Source organism: Larimichthys crocea, chromosome XVI, assembly GCF_000972845.2.
Source record: "Larimichthys crocea isolate SSNF chromosome XVI, L_crocea_2.0, whole genome shotgun sequence".
NCBI lineage: Eukaryota > Metazoa > Chordata > Actinopteri > Sciaenidae > Larimichthys > Larimichthys crocea.
Window position 1 is genome coordinate 22,637,093 of NC_040026.1, and position 13,581 is coordinate 22,650,673.

General features: G+C 46.2%; 1 protein-coding gene across 8 annotated transcripts in view; it reads right to left on the reverse strand.

The window, feature by feature from the left end:
- LOC104929205 (thyroid hormone receptor alpha-B) overlaps positions 1–13,581 on the reverse strand; it is a 188,901-nt gene that overhangs the window by 62,729 nt on the left and 112,591 nt on the right. The gene's annotated exons all lie outside the window — the stretch shown is intronic.

Consider the following 13,581-nt stretch of genomic DNA (forward strand, 5'->3'; position numbering starts at 1 on the left):
GCGTCGTTTCGTTTAGGGCAGCAAATCAGACGGCCGTTTGATACCGAGCCTTTGTTTTGATCCGATTTAAGCGGCTGACACGACGAAGCGGAGAAAACACGCTGTATATAGTTTTGAACCTTTTGTCACAAGTGAAACGCGATCTTTATTATAAATCCAACCTGGAAGCTGGTGTTAATATCACGGTGTCTGTTTCTCCCCGAGGACGGGACGTGTTTCGCAAATTATTTATTTTATTTATTGCTGCAGTCTCTCTAGAAAAAACTCATTCCCATGACCCCGTACGTCACGCACCCTCTTTCCGACAACGTAGGATGCGTTTGTCACGCCGCTACTTCGCCATGCAAATGCATGAGGCGTGCATCACCTGCAGGAAAAGCAAGACGCCTTTGAGGCGGGATGATAATGGTTTGTGTCATTCAATCTCGTTCCGGATTAAAGAGTCGCTGGGTGGCTTAGTGTGTGTGTGTGTTGTGTGTGTCTTAGGGATTGGCTTTATCCTGTGCAGGTCCATTAGGCTGACATAGAGGAGTGTGGGGAGGAACATTACCAGAGACATTTGTTCGGTGTGTGACAATGTGCTGCTCGTGGAAGGTGAGACTAAATCTCTCACCGCACGCCCCGCAGATAAGTTTCTATCTTTCCTTTTTTTTTTCATCTGTCTGTCTGGGCATCCGTGCAAGTATTCCCCCAGCCCCGGGGGAGACTCGAAGACTATCTCACACCTCCTTCCTTTATTACAAACTTGTGTAAAAGTATCCGCCTTGCCATTATGTCATCGCATCTGCAAGAGGTCGGGCGCTCTCGGGGGGGGGTTGAGCTGCTCAGACGTCTTCTCCTCCTCCTCCTCCTCCTCCTCTCCTCCTCCTCTCTGTTCGTTATCCTTCAGTTCCCTTGTTGCCGCAACACACGTGTTCCAAACCAAACTTCCTGTGGAGCTGCGAGCCGATTGGCTGAGAGCGGGCACATACCCCGACCACCCACCTCTGAAAGCTTACTGAGGTTCCTGGCACCCGTTTCTGGCCTTTCTGCCTGGGCAATAGAGGTTTGCATCTGTTATGCGTCTGTGCACCCAACACACCACACGCACACACACACACACCAACACACACCCCACCTCCTGTAATAGACAGTAAGACAAACACACTAGTGCTGGAGTCAGCATATTAGCGAACGTCAGACCTGGGCTGTGCGCAGAGGACAGCTGCCAAAGAGTGACTGGCTGTGTCAAAACACATCGCTCACACCTACTCACTGTGTTTTTACTCCACTGTTATTTCACGATAGGCGATCATGGGGTGGGCGATAAACGCGGAGATGGGACGGCGACGCAACGCGGATGATGTACGTCTAAAAATGAAAAGAAGGGAGAGCAGGAAATGAGAAGTTTATTCTTTCTGTGGCTTTTTGAAGAAAAACCACACACTTAGCCTGTAGTGGGAACTTTATCACGGGCCACCTATGAGAGCTTTCCATCTGCATCCGCTCGGCCCGCTCATGCGTGACCGTGGTCGATGATCTGGAGGCGGAAAGACGGCGAGATAGTGAAGAAAAGTCCTAATGATGTGCTCAAATTAGAAAGCTAACCGTGCGGTTTGGGTACACGATCTAGTTTCGTTCCTTCCTTAGCTGTCTTTTATACGGGCTGAGATTAATTAAGGAAATGTTAAACTGCACTTTTATATGGAGTAAGTAAACACAGCTGCAGCAGCAGCAGCAGCAGAGCACGGCCACCTCAGGAAAGGGGGGAACTCCAGCTCTGGCCTTCTGGACGTTTACTTTTACACACCAGACGACATTAAAACCAGCTCTTAAATCCAAGAGGAATGATGGCGTATTAAAACGAGGAAATCTGTCAGGAAAGATTAAAAAAGGGAGTCCTGACTCCCCGTGGTGAGGAAACAACGACTAACAGTTTGTTTTCTTTGCTCATTCAGGTTAAAGTTTAAGGCTATAATGCACAAAGCGGCTCAGCTGCCAGGTAATCTGATAATTTTTCCCCGAGCAGGAAGCTCCCAAGGTGGTAATGGTCTCCCCCCGCCCTCCCGACGCTGGTCAGGGAGCACAGCAGAGGAGCGGTATGGATAACCACGAGCAGGGCAATCATCGATTATGGTATCAGCAGAGAGGAAATGTGCCTCGTTTTTTTTTTTTTTTTCCTGCAGCAGCTGCGACGCAGAGGAGAATGAAGGAGAGAGGAAGCCCGGAAAGGAGAGGGGGGTGGAGGGAGTGGTGATGTGACGGGAAAAACATAAAGAGGCAAATGAAAAGAGGAAGACGAGATTCCTCACGCTCGAAGATCTTTGTGACCTGCTGCCTGACATCAGCGTGCTTCTATGCTCACGATGCCGACGTGCCTGTGTTAACGGATAGACACTTCAGTCTTCCTGTTAGTCGTGCAAACAAAGTGCCGTCAGGCTGATGACGTTAGTCCTGCCGGTTTTTATAAAAAAATAAAGCTACTGCGATAAATCCTGATGGAGGTTTAAGAGAATCTACACAGGTGCTGAATATGTAACAAAAAATGAAAAACAGACTAAATGCAGTTCCTCTAACGTCCACTGAGGCTGGCTCCAGAAGTGAGTCAGTCTCCATAAGTCCCCCATGTCCAATCCACGCCAATAAACATGTTTACAGCCTGGTACAAAAAACATTTTGGCTCTGCTAGTCGTAGCTAATTTCCCCGTTCATGACAACTGTACTGAGGGTGAATTTATATACAACTCACCTGTTCACATTATATTAAGGCTTAAAGTTATGCAGGATTAAGAGCGTGGACGCTTTGATTGACAGGTGGGTGTGGTTACAGATGGCTTGTTCGTCATTCAGTCCGCCGATAATGCTGATAGTTAGACTTCAGTGTCATCGGTCGTCTTTTCTCTCTTGCTCTGATTTTCTGTCTGTATTTCAGGTTCATCTTCTGGGGAGCATGAATGTCTGTACCTCAGTTTGTCCGTCAGACCCTTGGCTTCCCAAGGTGCTAGCACACCAACAAAATAATATCACATAACTGGTAACTGCTGACTCATACCTCGTTGTTAAAATTCAGAGAGCAGTGAAACAGGATCAAGGTCAGAGCGTACATACTGCAGGATTTAGCAGAAGTTTTAGTAGCGGCGTTTAAAATAAGCGCCTGTAAGTGCACAATCGCTGCCCGGTTTTAAACCCCTCCGACTTCATATTTCACCCTCCATCCTGAAATGTACACTGCAGTTCAGTGCTGATGCCCGGCAATCTCTCAGAGACCTTGTTTTATTTCAATAACTCACAAGCTGCCAAGGCTGCTCCGAGGACAGCAATAAAGAAAGGAGGAGAAATAGGGAGGGAGGGGAAAGGGGGAGGAGGAGGGGAGCTGAAGCCCAGCGGCCTCCTGCAGAAAACCAGCCAACACGTGTGTGTGTGTGTGTGTGTGTGTGTGTGTGTGAAATGGTGGTAATTAGCTGATCAAACACATAGACAGTGGACCAGACTCATGCTGTGGGTGGGCTCTAATAATCCAGATCATTAGGTATGAGTACATGTGGTTTATATGTGGCATGTATGAATGTGTCTGAGTATGTGCAGAGTTAGTCTGTGAAATCTGCCGTTAAGCTCCAGCAGCACTGCTGGATACTCCACTAATCAGGCCTCTGACTGCAAAAATGTCAGAACTGTTTCTGAGGCAGTCGACGGTGGAAATGTGGAATGCAGAGGAGTTTTTTTTTTTTTTTACGATGTGATAAAGACCGATGGAAACACATTTTTCAAACACACCTTCTGTTTCTACTGTAAACAAAACATTTATGTCACGCAGAATAAAACCAGCACAGCACTCGAGGGGGAACGCGGCCTCGACGTCGCTGGTTTGAGTCCAGGCAGGAGTTGTTCCATTCATCTTCTTAAACTCCACCACGTCTCCCAGCAGGTTTCTGAAGCTTTGTTTCGAAACCACCTATATGTATCCTGACATATTTGGTTTATTAAAAGACTTCTTTGGATCTCCGTCAGGTTTAAACAAAGTTCATAACGACTGATTCAATCATCTTTGAATCGTGAAACGTCAGGATGTATCAAAGTTATCTGCGCTCGATCATCTGTGTTTTTATCTGTGCGTCATATCGATGTCGCGTCCTCTTCGATTCATATTCTGTTTTTTCCAAAACATCGGGAATTTAGCCATAACCTCAGTTAAACTGCCCCCGCTGCCAGAAATACACACTTGTTATGGAAACATAACAACGGACATCGCTGCAGAATGAACTGTATACCAAATTTCAGAAGAACTCCTTAACCTCTTACAGTGCAGCAGGTATCATCAGATTTCCGAGCTTGGACTTAAACACTTGCTCGTCGTGTGGCCCGACTGACCAGACGCAGGCCTGCAAACCGAAATTAGGCCCCAACTGCCAGTTAAAGAAACCAGGCTCGGGCTTATATAACCGACACAGGCCAGGAGTCAACTTCTACCTCCCACTGAATCCCACTGTGCGGGATAAAAAGTCGACATGTTTCATCCGTCCCGTAGCTGCCATGTCCCACATCCTTTTAATGACATTTACAAGCTGATTGATGGGACAATGGCCAGGCCGCTGTTTGCCGCTCACGCGTGGGCGTTTGATCGGCCTGCACGTGCTCGACTTCATCGGTGGTGGCCAAGGCCGGGTGAAATACTGTATACACGGGAGAGCGGGGGGGGGAATACATGCTGACATGTAAAAAAAAAAAATCTAACAGAAGGAGAAAGACCTGCAACATGATTTGGCAGCGAAACAAGGATTTCTTTATGCCTGCATGTCTTTAAACACGCAATATTTGTTCCTGACCATGCCATTTCGGGATAAAATACAGTGTGTGAATATTTACATTCTGTCATACTTAGAGTCCTCTGGGATTGTACATTTCAGAAGAAACGCGCACACACATGCTAAAAACACTCGCACATAAGCACATTTAACAGGCGCACAATGCGAGCAGTCACTTTTTTGGGTCCCCTCCAAGTCTGGTGCCTGTAATAAGCGCGGCGCTCCTGCTTGAACGGCGTCAGTGTGTTTCTGTTCGCGAGGCGAGATGATGTCGAGTGCGTGAGGAAGGAGGCGAGAGGAGCCGACACTCGAGGCCCAGGAGTGGACGTGGACAATTACACTCGACGGTGCCACAGCGGGAGGCCGAGAGAGGAGGGAGGAGAGGAGGGAGGCTTATTTGTTCCAGCTCATTATCTGACGTGATCGCACTCGCAGAGTGAAAGCTGTGATGACTGCCTGAGCCTCTGACCTCAAAGGGATTCTGTTTGGAAACAAATCAAACAATAATTACTGCAGCGTAAATTATTAGCGAGGATCCTGGCACGCGGCGATCAGCGCGCGTGCTGAGGTGATGAAGAATAAAAACCAAAACCAACAATTAACAGATCAACGAACAAGTGTGTGTGTTCATCCAAATCCTGATACATCTTCCAGTGAGACACACTGTTGAACCGGGTGACCAAGAACACACACACACACACACACTGCAGTTTATTTTGAGTTAATCCCACATACACACCGTCCTACTCCTGGAAATACTCACTGGGGCACCACATGTGGACTAATCCATGGCAGAAAATAGTTCCCCAACAACTATGCACTGTGAACTTTTACAACAAACTACACGGCCCCGTTATTTTTAGTATAACACTTAAACTAAATATACATTTACTAGTTCATCTATATAAACTTTGACTGCTTTATACGTGTTGCTAACATCGTGACCTCAAAGTTAAGGAGGATTAAAGAAGAAGAATAAAAGTTACAGGCGGGATACAGAATAGTAATTTGGCCCTCGACACGGCAGCAGCTGAAGCGTAGCAGGTAAAAACACACACACCCACACACACTCCGCCCTGCTTGATGTGACACATCGTGTCCGTGACCGGCGTATTTCCACAGTTACACGCCAGCAGAATCAGGTCGAGACAGTGAAACGGTGTGAAAATTTGTCACAAATCTGGAGAAATTCAGGAGATTTGTGACTCCGGGAAGGAAACCGGGAAGAGGGAAATAAAAATTGTGAGGTTTGGCAAGTTTAAATTTATGTACGAAGCGATGTGCCGAAGGGCTGAGTGCCACAGACGGGGTAGAGGAGCTGGAACGTTTCTGCTGAATGTTCTTTTGGATGTATTGAAATAAAAACAGCAGCAGTTGTATCCTTTAATGCTGGATGAAATATACTGTAGCACTGTTCACCCTCCAGATGTCCGGCACGGTGCTGCAGTATATTTTACTCTCCTTTGACAGAGTACAGGACATAGCAGCAGTGCAGTGAGCTCATAAAAACCGTGGGACCTTGAGCTTGGTTACATTTACCGTACGCATGTTGACATGATGCCACAGAGAGGAGCGATGCGGCCAAGGCTCCACTGTTAGTGGCTAACATAACAGCTCATTAATGCTGCCCCGCTCTTGAAATAGAAGGCACAAAAAAAAAAAGAGCCACAGAAAGCATCTGAAAGTCGAGGCGGCACTGGAGGGAGCTGACATCCCCAAATACAAGTCAAAACGCCGCAGGAAAATGAATGAGTCTGGTCTGGGACTGCCACAGAACTCACTTGTGTGTGACAGCTGCGAATTACCACACTCACTCCAAAACATCAGCAGCGGCGGTGGAGTGAGGTGGTCAGCTGCGGGGTCGGCACTGTGTACTTTCTGTGCTAATGTATTCGATCTCTCATTAAGCGAACGCCTGTCAGAGTCGAGACTCGGGTCACACACACAGAACACACTCTTTCTCCCCGTGCCCGCGACCCGCTCTGTTTGCCAGGAAACCATTCCCTCCGCGCTGCCAGCAAACAGCCGCCGAGCAGCGGGGGAGCCGGTGATCAATGAGCTGTGGACAGGGCGGCAGCACACAGCTAGTTAGCTCAGCTGATAACGCTCTGACAGAGAGCAGAGACACTTTGAGGCTGATGAAACCGAGCTCCCCCGCGTGTGTGTGGTTGTTAAAGGCTGGAGGAGTGACGCTTCAAACACACACACACACACAGCACTGTGGCAACAACCACCCTCCACCCAGCTCTGCATGTGTTTACTCTGACTCCTTCTGTTTTATTTTTAGACATCATTTTAAATCATACGAGGAGTTTCCATGATTTCTGTTTGACTTCAAACTTTTTTAGCTCCAGGAAAATGAAGTGTGGTCGACGTTTGACCTCCGATCACAAGTTACTGTGGACACGCGCTGAACTGCACGCCGATAAAAAGCAGAAGATATTCAGCAAAGTTATGAAGTATATGCACTGTACTGATATTTTGTCCGTTTTTACAATATTGTAACACTTTGTTTTCTTTATTTAACTTTTAGTCACACAGAATAGGTTTATTTCTAAAACATATTTAAACATAATATAATGTGATACAGTGGTCCCTCGTTTATCACGGGGGATACGTTCTAAAAATAACCCGCAATAAACGAAATCCGCGAAGTAAGTTTTACAATTATTATACATGTTTTAAGGCCGTAAAACTCCTAAAACCACACACTTTTATACACATTTTTACAGCATTTTGTACAGTACTCCCTTAGTTAATCAGGACGCAGAACACATGTGCTTTCAACTGTACCGTCCTTTTTTTTTTTTTTTTTTTTTTTTTTTTTTTGTTTTTTTTTTTTTTTTCTTATTTCTCCTGTTACAATATTGTAACACTTTGTTTTCTTTGTTTAACTTTTAGTCACACAGAATAGGTTTATTTCTAAAACATTATTTAAACATAATATAATGTGATATATCAAGTCCTTTGTGTCTCAGCAGCTGACCTCTTATGGGATGTGTGAGAGGTTTCACTGGATGTTGATTGAAGTTAATTAAGTTAAATATTGCATGTTGTATGTGTACTTGCTTTATTTTGAATATGTTTGTTTATATACTGAATTTTTTTAGTTTATATTTTCAGTAGAAAAATATAAGAGAGTGAAGTGTGACTCCATTTTTTCTTGTTTCATGTTTTTTTGGTTTGGTGGCTGAAAATAAGTCGACCTGTCAGCCAGCGTGATGTTTTCTCTTCCGTGCACGTCTCCTCGCGACGATTATCATCCTGGAACAAGTCAATTAATCGACTGACAGATCATTCTGATACTCGATTAACTGTTTCTGTCATCCATCGAGCAAACGTGAGAAACGTTTGCAGCTCCCTGTCTTTGTTTTATATCATGAGGCCTAAACATATTTAAGGCTCAGCTAAAACTGACTTTGAGATTTAAGGATATAAAATGATTATTTATTACGCTCATAGTTATGTGCAGTATATTTGTGTGTGTTACTTTTTTCTGCCGTTACCGCTCAAACCTTCACAGGCATGTGTGTGTTCTGCAGAGTCATGTGAACGCGAGGATGGAGAAGGAGAGTGGCAGTCACACCGTGCGCTGTCCTCTCAACACTTTAGTGATGAGGGGGAAATAAAGTGAGTGCTCATGTCTTAGCCCGCGATGACATCACATCAGGAAACATCTGCGGGGACGACGGCAGCTCACAAAGATTCTGTCGGTGAATGCTAGACCGTTTCCAGGACGCCTCGGGCAGACAGTTCCACTGTGAATGAGCGTACCTGTCGTTAAAGTCAGGTGTGTGTGTCAGTCATCGCTCATTCTCTTGAGTCTAAAACAGAAAGCAGGAGGGCAGGATTGACTTTTTACTGCTTTGTTCCCCCGATTAAACCAGTTATCCAAATCTCGCTCCAGCCTCGGCTCCTGCGCTGTCTTTTAAGGACATCGGAGCTTTCAGGTGAAAGTAAGTGATCATCACACACCCACACAAAGAACACATGAGGTCAGAGGAGGAGACAGCATGTACATGTGCACTCAGCCACCTGTGGAGCCGCCGACGGATAGAGAGAAAGGTACCTGAGTTCAGGGGATGGATAATGGGCTCTGGCTCTGTACTGTACTCCCTCCTACGCACAACTTCCCCGTCTCAACAACAAACCTGCCGCTCTGAAGTCACACAGCGGTAACAGCCTGGCTGCAGTCACACTGTATATACGTTTGTAGGTGTTATTTGCTTCGATGTCAGCAGTAGTACGCTGCGTTTTTTTACTGGAAAAGAAAATAAGAGAGCACAACAGTGATTAGGTGTAATTTCCCACGAGCGGAGGAGAGGCAGATTATTTTTTTAATCAAGCGTGAAATGTGCCGTTTTAGTGATTCAGAGCAGAAGAGCCCCCGAGGCTGTGTTCATACAGAAGTTAAAGACAAACAAAAGACGTAACAGTGAAAAGCCTTTGTGTACACATGAGAGCTGCAGATGACAGACGTGTTCTCCGTCTATTCATCTGCCGACCGCGGAAAAAGCAGTGTCAAACATCAACGACACAAAGATACACAAAGATGTTCAGTTTACCGTTAAGTGTCCAACCTGTTCAGGTTGTATTAATGCTTAAAGTTATGCAGGATTAAGAGCGTGGACGCTTTGATTGACAGGTGGGTGTCGTCATAGGTGGCTTGTTAGAGCAACCTGGCGTCATTCAGCCCGCCTCAGGTCCACGGATGATCCACGATATCACAGGAGCAGTGCATCCAACACGACGACGGCCAGCGCTGCTTCAAAACGGCACTTTGGAAACCTCCAGGTTACATCACTCATTCTTTACAGTGTCATTGAGCTCTACGGATAAATTCATGGGAATTATTGGTTAAAGAAACAAAACGTTATAATTATTGAGAACAAAAACACAATAGAGCTGAAGAAGACGCGTATCCATCGAGCCACAATGGCTTCATAACTACAGACTCTCTCTCTTGACAACAGTCTCGACAAACACAACATTAAATTCAGAAACAGTCTGACAACAGGGCTGCAATTTTGCTCAGAGACTATGTTAAGACTGAGACACTGACACTAATGTCAAAGACAGAAGTGAAGCGGTGGATTGTGATGGAGAGGGATTAGTCGTGCTCGAGGTGCTTGTGCTGCAGAATTATTTCGTGTTGTTGGATTGGGGGCATCTACGAGGCTGCCAAGATTAACTTTGCTCTGTTCTCGTGTACGTCAAAGGAGACGGATGAAATGTGATAGATTACTCCCACACGTTATACATCGACTTTATTTTTCTCATTTGGCGGCTGCTGTTGACATGACTGACTCTGCTGCTCTGACTTTACCGTGTGTGTGCGCCATAAAACCTACTATATATATATATATATATTTATATATACACACACGGCTGCATAAAACATGCACCCACTAAAAAAATGTGCATGCTACACAGTTTGCACATGTGTGTTTGAGGTGTGTGTGTGTGTGTGCACTGCAGCAGCTATGTCAGCAGCCGTCCTGTAGCACCAGGTGAGATTTATGAGGTGTTAAGAAAGCTTGCCTCTAGCCCAGTGATGGGAGACTGATCCCACCTCTCCGCCTGCCTGTGCCCCAGCCTAACACCCCGCCTGCCTCCCACTTAAAGACACACACTCACATGAACACACTGCTGCTTTAGTACACCCCTCCATGCATGCACATGCACACACACACACACATGTGCACATCAACCCCTGAACCCAGAAGTGTCTAATGTCTGCACCCCCCGTCCCCCCCGTCCCCGCTCTGAAAGACTCACTTCCTGGAGCTGAACACACCTTCTAAAATATCCCCCTGTACCCGGGTCCACCGCCTCCAACCATTTTCTTTCCCCATTAGCGAAGTCTCTCCTTCCTTCGGTGGAAAAATCACATATATACACACGCACCAGCCTTCCCTTTAATCAAAGAGCGTGAAGATACTGTCCAGCGGGGAGCACTCTGATAGAAAAGCTCGGCTTGGATGTGTCTCCAAAGGTCACCGCTGCAGCCAGCGAGAAGGGAGCACGCTTCACAGCTTTTACAAGCATCATGAATCACAGAGGCTTCTCACTTTAATGGCTGACACGCTCTCTGTCCTGACACAAAGTATAGAGTTGCATTTTCTCGAGCAACTGCTAAATATTCTACGGCTAAAGCGAGCGAGCTGTATATATTGGATGCTTAACGGGGGATGTCCTGATCAGGGGGGGAGTCCTTAAGTTGACGTAACAGTTGATGTGGCACGCCCAAACCTGATCAAAGCTAAGTTTAATTTTATCCCGCCATCAGGTTACCCCTGGAAATAATGTTAATTAGCGACAGCTGCTGGCAGCGCCGTGAAAACGAGGAGCTGCTTAACTTCTCAGGTAACGCAACTTAAAGATTTTCTACATTGTACTTCGAGAATATGAGAAATGAGAAGTTTAGAACTTTGCTGGTGTCAATCAGCAGTGACAGCAGATTTCCATACTGTCATTCTCACTCACTGCACAGCCGGCTGTGTTTCCATCCAGATGTGCTGCAAATACCCAATTTTTTTCGAGTAACTGCGTCCATCCGCTACCAATATGTGGATATGAGGTTCATGCCGATCTCATGAGATGAGCAGTTCTCCAAACCAGAAAACCAGAAGAAGGACACGCAAAGATCTCGAACTTCAGCTGAGCAACACGACGTTGTTTCGTGTATTAATGTGATGCTGATCACTGTATGACGCGATCACGGTCATTTGAATGACGAGGATCAGTCTGATCAGCTGTTTGCTACATTAAAACCAGATTTAACTCAACAACAAATCAATTAATTGTGAGACGTTTTATGTAGCAACACCACGTGTGCAATGACAAACCTTCACTGAACTCCAACTCCAGCCAACCTGTCTTACTCCACAGTCTTTAGTCTTCTTTCAGTCTTACTCCACAGTCTTTAGTCTTCCTTCAGTCTTACTTCACGGCGGTCAGGGGTCGCCGCCCTGCATGTCAATTATTTACGACAGCATCATAACAATTATGACACGAGGCAAATATTTACAGCAGTAACAGTGACTTCTTTACAGCCTGTGAGATCGAGGCACACAAGCAAAGCTGGAGTGATGCAGCTGACGACAGCTCATTTTAGTCCGAAGACGTCTGATTGACAGCCAGACGCAGCGATCAGCTCCAGCGTGAGACTCACTCAAAGACTCGCTGCTCTTCTGGGATTTCCATGTGTGGCCACAGTGGCAATTAATTCAGCATGGCCTGTGTTCAGCTCCCACATGCAGCACTTGAACCTGTGACTGACACCAGGCCCCTTTGGTCCAGCGTGAGCTCCACCAATAAAACCTCTCTCTGCGAGCATCTGTCCAAACAACTCTGCCCGAGCTGCTCTGCATTATCTGCTGCCTCCCTAATGCTGCCGGGACTTAGAGCGGGATTAAACCACAATTATGTGCTTTCCCTTCCTCTCCAGCTGTGCAGTGAGAGGAGAGGAGAGGAGAGGAGAGGAGAGGAGAGTAGAGAGGAGAGGAGAGGAAAGGAAAGGGAAGGGAAGGGAAGGGGAGGAGAGGAGAGGAGAGGAGAGGAGAAGAGAGGAAAGGAGAGGAGAGGAAAGGAAAGGAAAGGAAAGGAAAGGAAAGGAGAGAAAAGGGGAGAGGAGGCGAGAGGAGAGGAGAGGAGAGGAAAGGAAAGGAAAGGAAAGGAAAGGAAAGGAAAGGAGAGGAGAGAGGAGGGGAGAGGAGAGGAGAGGAGAAGAGAAGAGAAGAGGAGAGAAGAGAAGAGAAGAGAAAAGAAGAGAAAAGGGGTGAGGAGGCTAGAGGAGAGGAGAGGAGAGGAGAGAGGAGGAGAGAGGAGGGGAGGAGAGGAGAGGAGAGGAAAGGAAAGGGAAGGGAAGGAGAGAAAAGGGGAGAGGAGGCGAGAGGAGAGGAAAGTAAAGTAAAGGAAAGGAAAGGAAAGGAGAGGAAAGGAAAGGAAAGGAAAGGAAAGGAAAGGAGAGGAGAGGAGGGGAAAGGAAAGGAAAGGAAAGGAAAAGAAAGGAAAAGAAAAGAGGGGAAAGGAAAGGAAAGGAAAGGAAAGGAGAGGAAAGGAAAGGAAAAGAAAGGAGAGGAAAGGAAAGGAAAGGAGAGGAGAGGAGAGGAGGGGAGAGGAAAGGAAAGGAAAGGAAAGGAAAGGAAAGGAAAGGAGAGGAAAGGAAAGGAAAGGAAAGGAAAGGAGTTGTTAGTCCAGTCTTTAATCAAGTTCTTAGTCTAATCATTAGTCCAGGTCTTAATCAGGACCTTAGTCCAGTTCTTGGTAGGAGAGGAGAGGAGAGGAGAAGAAGAGACAATGCAGTTGCAGGCTGAGAGTTCTCTAACCACAAAATATATTAAAGAAACAGAGAAGCATGTAACGAAGAAGACAATTCATGTTTGAGACAAAGAAACAACAAACTGAGCTCCACTACGACTGAACACTTTAACCGTGTCACTGTCATTAGAGACATTATCATCACAGACATATCACCGACTACACCCTCTGTAAGGTGATGACCATGAAATGCACCGCCCCTGGTCCGACATCTATTCTCTGTATGTTCCTGTAATCTCTCTGTTGATAACGCTTCAATAAAGACATAAAACGCTGCTCAAGAAGCTCGACACCGCTGTGAGCGCACCGTAATGACTCAAGGTGACCCAGACGAGCGAGCGCATCAACATATTTATGAACTTCTTTCATCTGAAGTGTGACAGCTGTGCTGCGGACGACACATTTTTACACGAGTTGAAAAAGTTTCTAAATTGGAACTCTGAAAAAGCGAGAGAGGAAGTGATGACCTCGTAACGCC